This window comes from Ambystoma mexicanum, chromosome 4p (genome assembly GCF_040938575.1).
Source record: "Ambystoma mexicanum isolate Mex_15411 chromosome 4p, UKY_AmexF1_1, whole genome shotgun sequence".
Lineage (NCBI taxonomy): Eukaryota > Metazoa > Chordata > Amphibia > Caudata > Ambystomatidae > Ambystoma > Ambystoma mexicanum.
In genome coordinates, this window is record NC_090927.1 from 759,189,671 (window position 1) to 759,203,649 (window position 13,979).

The window sequence follows — 13,979 nt, forward strand, 5'->3', positions numbered from 1 at the left end:
GTATGTGCTTGTGTTTGTTTTCATGTTGGGTGTTGTGAAGTGTGTGCGGTTTGTGGTGGGTGTTAGGCAGAATCACATTCAGTACCCTTTGAGAACACTACACACAATTAAGTGTCAGTACAATTTCACCTTTGGTACAAGCCTGTAGTACACAGTAATGTGGTAGCAGTGGCTGAGCAGCCAGACTTATCTCAAGAGTAAAGTGAGCAGTAGAACAATTTGCACAAAGCACCAACAAATACAGTGATTCAAACACTTACTCAAGGTTCCTTGGTAAAAGAATATACATTTATTTACACAGTCATTTGGAAAACATTCCACTAGAAAAAGCAGCTCAATATCACAATCTAATACACTACAATACACAACCAATCAGGTTCTGAACAAGTTCAGCTCCCTGAAGTGGGAGCAAAATGGCATTTCATTTACTTTAAAAGGGGGTAAAAAGACAAGGTTATGAGAATCAAAATCACAAATACTTTCAGAGGTAGGGCAAATAGTTTCAGTTCACTACAACCAGCAATTCAATTCAATAGGCCTGGGCCAAAGTCAATGGGCCTCATTCCGAGTCCGGCGCTAACCAATGGCGGTAGTAGCGCCTTGGTCGGCACCGGACCCGTACCGGCACCGGCCTGGTGGAATGGGAAATTACCGCCCTATTCCGAGTTGACCAGTATAGGGACGGTGTCCAGGAGGCTGACGAGTTGGTTGTTCCGACTCAACTCAAGGGAAGAAGTTAACCTTGAAGGGCTTCTTTGTCGATGGATTTTCAGGCAATTCGGACCTGCAGCAGGGATTCACCGGCGGACCATGAGTTGCAGCAGTCGTCTTCCTTCAGCTCGTCTTCGTTCTTTCATTTCAGTGGTCGACTCTGCTTATCAAGTCCCAGAGGCCTGCTTTAAACAGTTTTCCCCCATTCATTCCATCCTGGCTGTCACTCACACAGCAGGGTGGCTGTCCTTGCTGGACAGCCAGCCGGCCAGTCACGCTAGAGTCTATTCAGGTCTCCTAGGAGACTAAGCACAGGGAGTTTCGGGCGCCTCCCTCACATCCTGTCCACCCCAGACACTCAGGCGCCAGAGGAAGGCTTCAGCACTGAAGCCCGCCAAAGGCCAACGGACAAAGGGACCAAACCTGGTTTGGCTCGCAGAGTTAAACATAAGATGGACCCTTTCTAAAAGAAACAATGAAAAAAGTCGACCGTAGTCTGTTTTTACAGATAGGTCTTAGGCGCCATAACATGGCTGACCTGATTTTTAGCTACCGGTGTTCGTGCTCGGGAAAAATCATGGTAGTTTGTTAAAAACCACTGCCACCAGCCATTTCAAGTACAAAAGGGTAACAATTGACTGTTACATGAGTGTTTAGACTCAGTGGAAGCTAGGCAACCCCATCCAGCACTTTGTAGGAAGATAGTGTGTGCGGGGTCCGTAAATTTAAAAAGACTAGTAAAGTTAATTTAACTTTACATGCTCTGGGAGACAGTAGTCATTCCCAGAGAAGGTATTTAAACCTTGGGGAGTCTGAAAGACACCCCTGCGCCACTGCACTGAAGGTGTTGTGTGACACACAGAAAAAGATGATGCCTATGGAGTTGTTTCAAAACTCCATAATCAAAGAACACAAAAGTAAAATACACAACAAAATACATGAAAGAGTGGGGAAAAGGGCTGACACTCTTTCCAGGTAAAAATTAAAATCCCAGAAATGCAGCAAAGTTACTAGGGGCTCTCAAAAGGTAAGGGAAATTAGCACATTCTTGAGAATTCTCCCTAACAGTGCGGTAGAGGTAGGGTTATGTATAGTTCAGAGTTTGAAAATGAGTATATAGAATAGTGAGTTTTAAGTAAGATTAGTTAAGTGTAACACATTTCCTACCCCCAAAATCAATCTGAGTGTATACATTTCCTACCCTGAAAGTACATCTGAGTGTAACACATTTCCTATCCCCAAAATCCACCTGAGTGTAACACAAGTCCTTCCCCCAAAATCCATCTAAGTGCAACTCATTTGCTTCCCCCGACATCCATCTGAGTGTAACACATTTCCTACCCCCAAAATGCAGCTTAAGAGCGGTGCCTTGCCTCTAATAAAGTATTAGAAGGTAATGAAGTAGTGGGGCTTTACTGCAGTACAGTAATGGATGTACTCCCCAGCTGGACTAACTTACCCGTCTGTTGCTGAACGTTGTCTCATTGGATGCTCAAGGACGAACAGGGCAAACAGAGAGATGAGCAGCCTAGGATGATATGCCCTTTGCGAAGCCAGTTATAATGGGAAGGCCTCTGAAATGCAGCTGTTCCGGTCAGATAGTGGGGCATGGACCAATAACAACCAAGTGGGCGGGCATGGGGTGTTTAGGGGTAGGGCTGGTCAGAGGGTTAATGGGAGAAAGCAGTGGGAAGCAGGGAGAGATGGCCACCAGGACAAAAGGCAAAGAGACACCTGACTTCCAAATGATAAGGGGCTAGAGTAGGGAATTGAAAAAAACTCCAGACTAAGGGCTACAGTACAAAGGCGGGATTCAGACCAGCTCACAAAATCGATTGGGAATCAAAGGAAAGACAAAATAAACCTCTCAGAAAACCACCAACCTGGCCAAAAAAAGGAATGGAAACAATGCAAAATCCCCCAAAATCAATCTGAGTGTATACATTTCCTACCCTGAAAGTACATCTGAGTGTAACACATTTCCTATCCCCAAAATCCACCTGAGTGTAACACAAGTCCTTCCCCCAAAATCCATCTAAGTGTAACTCATTTGCTTCCCCCGACATCCATCTGAGTGTAACACATTTCCTACCCCCAAAATGCAGCTTAAGAGCGGTGCCTTGCCTCTAATAAAGTATTAGAAGGTAATGAAGTAGTGGGGCTTTACTGCAGTACAGTAATGGATGTACTCCCCACCTGGACTAACTTACCCGTCTGTTGCTGAACGTTGTCTCATTGGATGCTCAAGGACGAACAGGGCAAACAGAGAGATGAGCAGCCTAGGATGATATGCCCTTTGCGAAGCCAGTTATAATGGGAAGGCCTCTGAAATGCAGCTGTTCCGGTCAGATAGTGGGGCATGGACCAATAACAACCAAGTGGGCGGGCATGGGGGGTTTAGGGGTAGGGCTGGTCAGAGGGTTAATGGGAGAAAGCAGTGGGAAGCAGGGAGAGATGGCCACCAGGACAAAAGGCAAAGAGACACCTGACTTCCAAATGATAAGGGGCTAGAGTAGGGAATTGAAAAAAACGCCAGACTAAGGGCTACAGTACAAAGGCGGGATTCAGACCAGCTCAAAAAATCGATTGGGAATCAAAGGAAAGACAAAATAAACCTCTCAGAAAACCACCAACCTGGCCAAAAAAAGGAATGGAAACAATGCAAACAAGTCCCTCCAAAGGCCACCAAAACCAAGTAAAAAACAGATGAGAATGTTATGTTATGTGGTCTTGCAACACACACTGCTGCCACTTGTGTGGTCTCTTGGTACCATGGCAGATCTGAAAAGAAAAGAAAACTGGGTGTTTGGGGGGGTACAAAGGGAACAGTGCAGGAGCTTGGATGTGCTGATGTGCTGTTGGTAGCTTCAGTTCGGAAACCCGGTCCCTGTGTGCTGGTTTGCAGACATTGGAGGTAGTTGCACTGTGCTAGGGATGTGGGCGTGTGTCTAGTTTATGTGTTTGGCTAGTTTCTTGTTCAGTGTTGTGTGGTGTGTTGTGGTTTGTGATGGTCTAATTGTTGTGGTAGAGGTATGTTTTAAATACTTTGTGCTTAGGTTGAGTAAGCAGAACATGTTGGGGGTTGTTAATTGGTTCGAGGACTGTTGTGTCACCCTCATGCTCATTTAGGCCACATGCATTTAGTACCCGTGTGGTACACCCAATTTTGTTACCTTGACTCTCTCGGGTTATATCCAGATTCCACGCAAAGGTATACCTCTGAGCCATGTCCAAGCCCCCGCATTGATCATCCTCATACCTTATACCTGTTGAGTGTTCAGATGTCTAGCACGCAGCCCTTGTTTGTTTATTTATTTTATTGTTTAAAGCACGCCCCTAGCTCGAGAGAAGCGGAGCACTGTACAAGGTGTGTGTAGCCATCATTTGGGTTGGCATTTTGGTAGCACAGTACTTGTAGTTGCGGTCTGTGCATCGAAATTTGTGTCCATTGGGATTAGCCCTTGGTCAGGTGCTGTTGAAAAAGCCATGTTAACTTTCCCTTCTTCATATAGCCCTCTATCCCAGTTCACTCTCGTCCTGAATCACCTTGACTGCTACTCTAATGCTCCCACTTTTCAGCCTGATTATTCCCATACACTTGCAGCATCTTCTACCCCCGTGACATCCCCTTCCAAAGCCTCTACAAGATCCTTATTGCTGCAGCATACTGTCTCCCCCCTACAGCAACCAAACTGGCTTTGTAACCACGTTCATCACCCCTTTCCAGTAGCGTTCCTTCGCAAGCCTCTCTCCAGATGCAGCACACTCCATATTCCTGCTCTCTCCCCTCTCTTGCTATCATATTTGAATCTTGTCTTCTTACTTTTGCTCTCTCACATTTACTTGGCATTTTTTAATTATGCATGTTGTTAGATGGCTTATGTCTCTTTAAGAGAGAGACAGGCCCACGTGGGTTGGGTCACGAGGGCCATGACGTAGGAGATGGGAGGAGGCTGAGGGGAGTTAATCAGTATGATATTAGATAGAGAATAAAGAAGACGTTAGTTTCATCCTTGGTGTGTGTCCTTCATGCGGCCTTAACAACTGGCGACAAAGCTGTTACTCACACGCCAAGTTCCTCCTCCATTCAACACGCGTGCCATCCCGTCACATCGTGTCTACTATTGCGGCCGCATCCAGGCCACGCCCTACGAAGCCGGTCTGCTGTCTCCAAAGGACCCGATCCTTGGCCCCGCTTTTCCTCCTCCTTCTGCCGCTGCAAGCCCGCCCGCTTCATCAGAGGACCCGATCCTGGGCCCGCCTTCCTCCTCTTTCTGCTACTGCTACATGTGGGCCTACTGCTCAGCGCAGACAAGAGTGCGCACAGTCCCACCACTGCGCGGCAAACCGCCAGCAGTCGGGGCTCCATCTCCTGTAGTCCACATGTTCCTGCAGGTGGGTGGCCACCCCTCCCCCACTGTTCCCGCAGTCCCACAGCTGGTAGCTTTGCACGTGGGCTAGCTCACTTCCTGAGCTGGACCAAGCCAGCCCCCACCCTAGGGCCTCCCCTAATGGCCCTACTTTCCCAGCATCCTCGTGTGGCCCGCGCTGCACCGTGTGGAGGCCCAATTGAACTATCACTCCCCTGCAGCCACCAGTGAGTGGGGTGACCAGCAGTGACCTTGCAGTAGTGCCTCGCACGTGGCACGGCCAGGACTACCAACCTAGCGGCGCAAACAACATCCGTCTACCATAGCCATCATGAGTTCGCCCCCTGGTCAAGCAGGACAACCTCAGGCGGTGCAGGTCCCTCCCGTGAGGTTCACTGCCACTGCGTGGCGTATGCCCCCACCATTCTCTATGACCCCACAGGTTGACAAAGGTCTGCAGTGGGTAGAATGGTTGGAAGACTTTAACAACTTCATTGCAGCAGCGGGTGAGGAAAACTCAGCGAAAAAACGTAGCATATTCCTCAATATAGCTGGCAACGAAATAAAGACACTCATCAAGACCATCAGGGCAGCCGAACATCCTGTTTTTGCAACACTGTTCACAGCCCTCAATAAGAGACTGGTAATCGAGCCCAACAGAGACTACAAAAGGTACATGTTCAATCAGTGTACCCAGAGAGCAGATGAGACTGTAGATGAATTAATCACTCGTCTGCAAGTCAAAGGAGCTCACTGCCAGTTCCATGCCTTTTTGTTGGACGGCGCCATTCGCCTGCGGGTGATTGAGGGGTGCGTATCACAGACGCTCAAGAAACAACTGCTCAAGAAACCGCTCACCATTGATAAGGTCAGTGAAATGGCCAGGAATTTCGAGAGAGTTAATATAGAGGCCACCCAGATGTCGGGCACCAAAACCCCCAAGCAGGACAAAGGTGTGATGATTGTGGCGATCCAACCAAGTAATGCAAGAGCTGGGGACAAGAGCATGGGACCCATATACCCGATGACTCCAAGGATGCAGCGGCAGTGCTACCTGTGCGGGCTGGCCTTTCCTCACTCAGGGGCATGCCCCGCACTCACCCAGGGGTGCGGAAACTGTGGCAGAGAAGGCCTCTTCCAGTCTGTCTGTAGGGAAGGCAGACCCACACCGTCCATGTCACCTTCACCACAGTACAAGACATACAACCGGACCCCGCAGAACCAGACATACCACATGCGCCCATATCAGCAAGGATCAAGAAGGTATGTGAGGGTTGTGGAAGACGGCCTCTACCCTGAGGAAGATACCCAAGAACTCGAGACCCATGAGCAGAATCCATGGTTTCGAGACGAAAATGATGGACCTCCACCACCTCGTCAAGGATACTACATGATGGCACCTCAAGGGGGTCACTAGAGTGACCAGTACACCAGTACACCCAAGATGAATATGTGAACCATATCATGGATGAGAAAGGAGCCAGAGAAGCACCCAGAATACCAGTGGAGGTCTGTGGCAGGCACTTCTGTTTTCTGGTCGACTCAGGGTCCATTGTTAATATCATGGGCGAGAAAGAATTTAACCAGATCTCCAACAAGCCGACGCTAGCCCAGACAGTCTCCAATATCTTTCAGTGGGGAGCTGATGTCCCTCTGCATTCCATCGATCCTTCAGGTGCCGGCTCATCCACGCCGACCGGTCCACGACAACAGTCATCCATGCGATCCGAAGCCCGACCAAGGGAACGTGTCTTCTGAGCTACCTGGCAGGATCTTGTTTGGGCCTAATTGACATTCACGTCCAGGAAGGCAACACCATTCGCTCGACAGCCCCCACAAATGAGGCAAAAGACCAAGTCTGCAGCATCTGGAACAGTCCATAGCCTGAGAATACCATCACAGGAGACACAATTGTGAACGAATTTCCGCTCCTGTGCAAAGGACTAAGCAAGATGAAAGGTACCCCTGTCAAATTGTACATAGACTTAGCATTCCGGCCCATTCCCCAACACCCGAGGAGAGTCGGATTTCATCTGCAGGCTACTGTGTCAAAGGAACTCACCCAACTCCTGGAGGATGGAATCATTGAGCCTGCCACAAGTCTGACCCCATGGGTTTCGTCACTGGTGATCGGCCAAAGGAAGGGGGGCACCTGAGACTCTGCGTGGACATGAGGATGGCCAACACTGCCATTCAGAGATGTGCTGTGGATGCTTCCTGGGTCTCTGTCTTGATGCCTGGCAGAAGTGGCTGATAGTCCTGAGGCGGGTCCAAGTGCAGGTCCGAATGGTCGTCCACAAAGGATCATCAGGAAGCCCCTGCAACTTATTGAAGAATGTTGAGCAGAAGCAAGGAAATTTGTCGGGGTGTGCTGTTAGCTGGTTTATGTCTCTTTAAGAGAGAGACAGGCCCACGTGGGTTGGGTCACATGGGACATGACGTGGGAGGTGGGAGGAGGCTGAGGGGAGTTAATCGGTATGCTGTTAGATATAGAATAAGAAGACGTTACTTTCATCCTTGGTGTGCGTCCTTCATTTTCCAAAGGCCACACGACGTTAAAACATCTTTGCTCGAAATGTTCAGGTGTTGAAAGTAAGGTATTTTCTGCTTACGCTTTGGGGCACCGACACACAAGTGATTCGAATGTTCTATTTTAAGATCACCCATAAAGATTAAATTATTTTTTTTGTAGTTGTTGGGTTGGTTTAATGCACTAAAATGTTGTGTAACGCACAGATCAATACAATGCTACAGATTTTCACTACACAGTTCTTTTTCAAGTTCTTTTTATGCTCACTCAGCATTGGGGCTCAATATTTAAGCTCAATCCTAGCCACGTTTCAGCACTTGAGACACAGAGGTCCTAAGGGCATCAGCTTCCTAAATTTGTACAAATACTTTCAGCCCATCATGCCCACCGTAAAGTGAAACAGGGATTCTCCTGTGATGATATTTTACTTTGCTCATAATTCCTTCAATGCACCGTGACTGTATTTGCACGCAGACAGCGCTATTAATTAATTAAAAAGCAATGCAGGAAAGGAGCGAAGCACTTGTCTTGCACCGTTTTTGCACGATCCTTCCAGACTCAGTAGAGTGCTTCTGTGTCCATTTTGGCTTACTGCACAAAAACCCAGACTCGCTTACGTACCCTTTGTATCTTTAATGTGACAGGCCAAAGCTTACAAATAACCGCTTACCTGGCTCCATGGCCTTACAGACTAATATTTTAAACAACCAGTTAATAATTCAACACTTTCATTTTCCCCAACAATTAAATAATGAAATAGTTCCACTTCCTCCCTAACTATCCTTTGGTACCTACCGTCTCCTTACCACTTCTCAAGGCGTCCCACTTTCTCCCCAGGGTCATGACCCTCCTGGTTCAATACCTGTTCTCCCGTGGTAGGCCATTTGTGCAAACTAAACCACCCCATCCTTTCCCGCACCATTGCCCCATTGTGCTTCCCTCCCCCCACATCTAAAGGGGCCATGCCCCCGGCAACAGAAAAACCCTCCACCAAGGTGTTCTTTCTGCCCCACCCCCCACCATTCCTTTCTACTTCCAACTCCTTACCATATCTCTCACCAACCAGGTCAAAAGAAAGACCTTTATTCAGAAGGGACAGTTCAGCGGAGGACAAGACCTTACTTGATAAGTTACAGACTAAGTGCGGAGTATCGATTTGGTTGGCAAGTTTTTGGAGCTGGAGTGCGTGTGCCTCTTGTTTGCATTTCTCCCTTTGTCTGGCCCTTGCTCCTCTTCCTCTTCCTCCTCGGAAGATGTGGCGGGAGTTGTGGTAGGTCGCCCTAAAAGGACAGTGAAGCGAACTGTTTTATTTTATAGAGCAGTTTGGCTAGGGATGTTGCCTTTTTTGTATCGTTTGATTTCAGCTAGAAAGCCTCTGCGTTGATGCGTAAGAGCAGGAGTAAAACTTTCCTCCCCTTTATCGGTAGCACAGGGTTGATCTTCCTCGGATTCTATCTCGGATGAAACCGGTGTGGTGGTGGGAGTTGTGATTAAAGATTTGATGTTATCCTGATCAAATTTCGCCTGAAAGGTATACACTCGATCATTGTTATAATCCCTTACATCACGATAAAATTTACGAAATTTCCGTATTTTCACCTCCTCCTGATAGTCCTTGAGTAAAGCATGCATTTTGTCATAATTTGTATCTTTGACTGTGTTGGGATTGGCCATTTCAGCTATTTCTTTTTGTAACGCATCAATTTGTGTAGTAACACAAGCGTGTTCACGTTCAGCATGGATAACCAATAACTTGAGCATTTCTCTGAACTGAGTGTAAGATTTTCTTCCCACTCCTGGGCTAAGTCTTGGTCGTCATTGTGAGTGAAGTCCGGAAAGATAAGAATACGCAGACATTACAAATATTTATGTTATTCGACCTACCTGCGGAATTGGGTTTTGATGCATTGTCTTTTTTTGGCAGTTGCAACGTTTGAACAAACTCCCATGTTCTGGGAATGTACCACAATGTATCAGTAACAGAGACTGCTTCAGGTATCGCTGTCCATTATTTTTACGCATTTGGATATTTTTGACAACCCATTTAAGTCATATGTCGATCTCTTGTCAAGACAACTCATGTCTTGGGTTTCTTTGTTTATGTATTTTTCAGTTATTTGCCGTTTATATTCTTGAAGAGAATCAACTACTTTAGAATTGGCCCATATATCTGTCCCTATGGAGGGCTTGGGTTTTCCAACTCAATTTGAATAACATACGGTAAAACATTTATTCATTTTAACATTTATATCACACACGGGTGACAATGTAATAATACATTTTACCACCATGAGGCGCATGAGGGAAGAGCATTTTGATCCTTGGCACAATAGTCTGTGACCTTTGCACTATGCGTGTACATGGGATTAATTAATTGTTAAAATGTATCAGTTGTTTATTCATTTAGGATTCAGGCTTATGGTGTTTTCTCTCTTTTTTACATATTATTTTGTTTTCCTTATATGGACATTCACATATGGACACTTCAACCGCGATTTTTGCCTCGACAACAAATGGTAACAAATCAAATGTTTTTTATTTACTCCTTATTTACTTGGAATATGTTTCACATTGAAATGGTTGCTTTGCTCTTTGACATGATGTAATGTCCATATGGGCTTGATGCATTTCTCTTCTTTAACTCTGGCCCCCTCTTCTTCCTCTGTTGGTTAATTTTGTTTATATTTCAAATGTTCTTATCTTTATGGCATGATTATATAATATTTTGCTGTATTGGAATGCATATGAATCATACCAACACCACAGTCTTGCCTTGAAAAGGACCCATTGTTTTGGGTCGAAACACGTGTCGGCAGTCTTGTTTTTGCATCAACTCATAAAATCTGTTTCAACAGCGTTTTTTTAACTGAAGAATCTATTGCTTTGGACTCTTTTTTGCACTGTATTTGTTGTCCAGTTACACATTCAATTTGAATAGGACATTTACCATTCGCTTAGGGCTGCGCAATCATTTAGAGGTGACATTTTTCAAGTGTTTTACTCTCCAATCTGCCATGTCCTTGGTCAGATCACAATGTGATCTCCTTCTCCTTCCCTGTGAACAACCTACCTTTGAAGGCTGCCCCGACTCTACCTTCCACCTTTACGAGAAAGGCATGTAACAACATTCCCGCCAATATCGTCCCACTACTGAAGTCCCTCACATCCTTCCAACCCTCCACCATTGATGCCACAGCAATGGTCGACTTATACAATGACTCTCTTCTCCATGCCATTGACAAAGTGTCTCCTCTGAGCTGACACAAACGAAAAAAACCTGCAGCTCACGTTAATACCTGGTTCACCACAAAGCTCAAAACCATTCACGCCACCAAATGAGTAGCTGATACAACCTGGAAATAGGACCCTTCAGACTTCAACAAAGCCCACTTCACTACCATATCTAAAACCTAAAAACAGACCATACACCAAACAAGAAAGGCCTCATATAACGAGAGGATTGTTAAAGCGCAGTCCGGAACATGAAAGCTATTTGCCATAGTGTGCAAACCTGAGTCACCAGTTGCTCCTCCTGCCAGCTGCCTCAAAGACAGCACCTGGTGTGCAAATATCGAAAACGCTCTAATATATACAATCTATATTACCCACAAATTTGAATTCTCCTTTGTCTCAAATCTAGAAGTTGCTAAAATCATCAATGGCCTTAAACCATCCAGATGTCAAGACGACATCTGACCGGTGGCCACTATTAAAAGACTGCACAAACGAACTAGCCTCTTTCATCGCCTCACTTATCAACACTTCATTTACCACTGGCACAGTGTTTACCAACCTCAAAGATGCGTGGGTCCTCCTGCTTCTTAAGAAGCCAACACTCGACCCAAGTATCCCTGCTAACCTTTGGCCCATCACAACTGTCCCCTCCCTCCTCAAAATTCTGGAAAGAGTAACTTACTTACAGATGCAAAAGTACCTTGAAAACTACAATCTCCTAGGACTGCGCCGATCTGGCTTCCACCCAGGCCATGGGATGGAATATGCTCTCCTCGACCTCAAAATACAAATGGATGAATCCAAATACAATGGCAAATTAGCCCTCCTCCCGCTAGTCCTCTCGGCCGTCTTTGATTTGGTGGATCACAAAATCCTTTGCCATCACCTTGCCTCAGCAGATAACTTCTCCCCTAAAACTATAACCTGGATTGAATCCTTCTTGTCCAATAGAACCATGAGGGTCTTCTCGACAACAGCCTCTGCCCCGCCGGCCTTAGTCTCCTGCGGTGTCCCCCAACGCTCCTTTATTTCACCTATGTCATACAACTTCTTTACAAAGCCCCTCTTTAATCTCCTCAACTTGATGGGTATCTTCTACACTAATTATGCAGACAACAACCAAATCCTTCTGCCCATGTCGGGCAATTATGACACTGACTCTAACTCCTTCAACTCAATCTATCAAAGTATGCAGGCCTTGATGGCCATGCACTCCCTGTTCCTGAATGATGAGAGTTACTGCTCATCGGCTCCCAAGATCTCCTAAACAAACTTGACAGTGCCTACACAACATTCACCATTGACAGCAACTCTATCCCAGTCTCTAAAGAAGATGCACCCTTGTAGTTTATCTGAACTCATCCCTCACCCTAGCTATACAGGTTAATGGCGCAGCCTCCTCCTCAGCCTACACAACCAGGCTCATCAATGCCGGCGGACCCTTCCTATCCACAAACAGTTACATTACGCTAGCCAGAGCCCTCAGTGTCTCCAGATTAGACTATTGTAATGCTCTTTTTGCAGGAACCACTAAGGGCAACATAAATAAATAAACTACAGGTCATACAAAACAATGCCCTCAAAGCAGCCTTGCATAGCCCTAAAAATGAACACAGCTCCTCGGCCAGAAGAAATCTGCAAAGTCTCCCAATTTGCAATCAAATCCACTTCAAAACAATTACTCTAACACACAAATGCCTGGCACACACTGCCACCAGATACCTGTCCAACAAATTCAAGAAATCTCAAACAAACAGACCTACTAGGGCCTCCCAATCCCACTTTCTGTCCACCCCAAGATTAAAACACCAAAAAGCAGGGGGCTGCAGCTTCCAAGTGGTTGCAGATAAATATTGGAACACCCTACCGCCTCATCTAAGATCCAAAACATCCTTCTAGTCCTTCCTTAAAGGCTTCAAAACCTGCCTTTTCTCACAAGATGTATAACATCCCACATGTTCCTTCATCCAGTATAATGTACTTCCTGTAACCTTAAGTACTTCCTTTTACTTTAAGTCTGACTTTATTAATCTAAGCTAAATCTAACTGCGCTTATTGTAACCAGTGCCTGGGTGCCCTCAGATTTGATGCACTCTTCAAATGACAAAATAAATAAATAAATTGTTCTGTTAATACATTAACTTTTTTTTGTTCTCACGTATGTTATGTTATATTATGCCATCTTGTAACGCGCAGTGCTGCCACATGCGTGGTCTCTTGGCACTCTGGCAGATCTGCAATGGAAAACAGGGTTGGGGAAGGGTTTGTTAGTGGGATTGAGAGGGAGACGAGCAAGAGAGCTTTGATGTGATGTTGGCATCGTCAGTTCAGGAAAAACTGTCACTGAGTGTTGGTCCGTTTTTGGTTGGTAGCCGTTGTGTGGTGTTGGGGTATGATTCTGCATGGGTGCTTTGTATGTGCTTGTGTTTGATTTCATGTTGGGTGTTGTGAAGTGTGTGCGGTTTGTGGTGGGTGTTAGGCAGAATCACATTCAGTACCCTTTGAGAACACTACACACAATTAAGTGTCAGTACAATTTCACCTTTGGTACAAGCCTGTAGTACACAGTAATGTGGTAGCAGTGGCTGAGCAGCCAGACTTATCTCAAGAGTAAAGTGAGCAGTAGAACAATTTGCACAAAGCACCAACAAATACAGTGATTCAAACACTTACTCAAGGTTCCTTGGTAAAAGAATATACATTTATTTACACAGTCATTTGGAAAACATTCCACTAGCAAAAGCAGCTCAATATCACAATCTAATACACTACAATACACAACCAATCAGGTTCTGAACAAGTTCAGCTCCCTGAAGTGGGAGCAAAATGGCATTTCATTTACTTTAAAAGGGGGTAAAAAGACAAGGTTATGAGAATCAAAATCACAAATACTTTCAGAGGTAGGGCAAATAGTTTCAGTTCACTACAACCAGCAATTCAATTCAATAGGCCTGGGCCAAAGTCAATGGGCCTCATTCCGAGTCCGGCGCTAACCAATGGCGGTAGTAGCGCCTTGGTCGGCACCGGACCCGTACCGGCACCGCCCTGGTGGAATGGGAAATTACCGCCCTATTCCGAGTTGACCAGGGCGGTAATTTCCCATTCCCCAGGGCTCTTCCCCATTCCCAAATGAG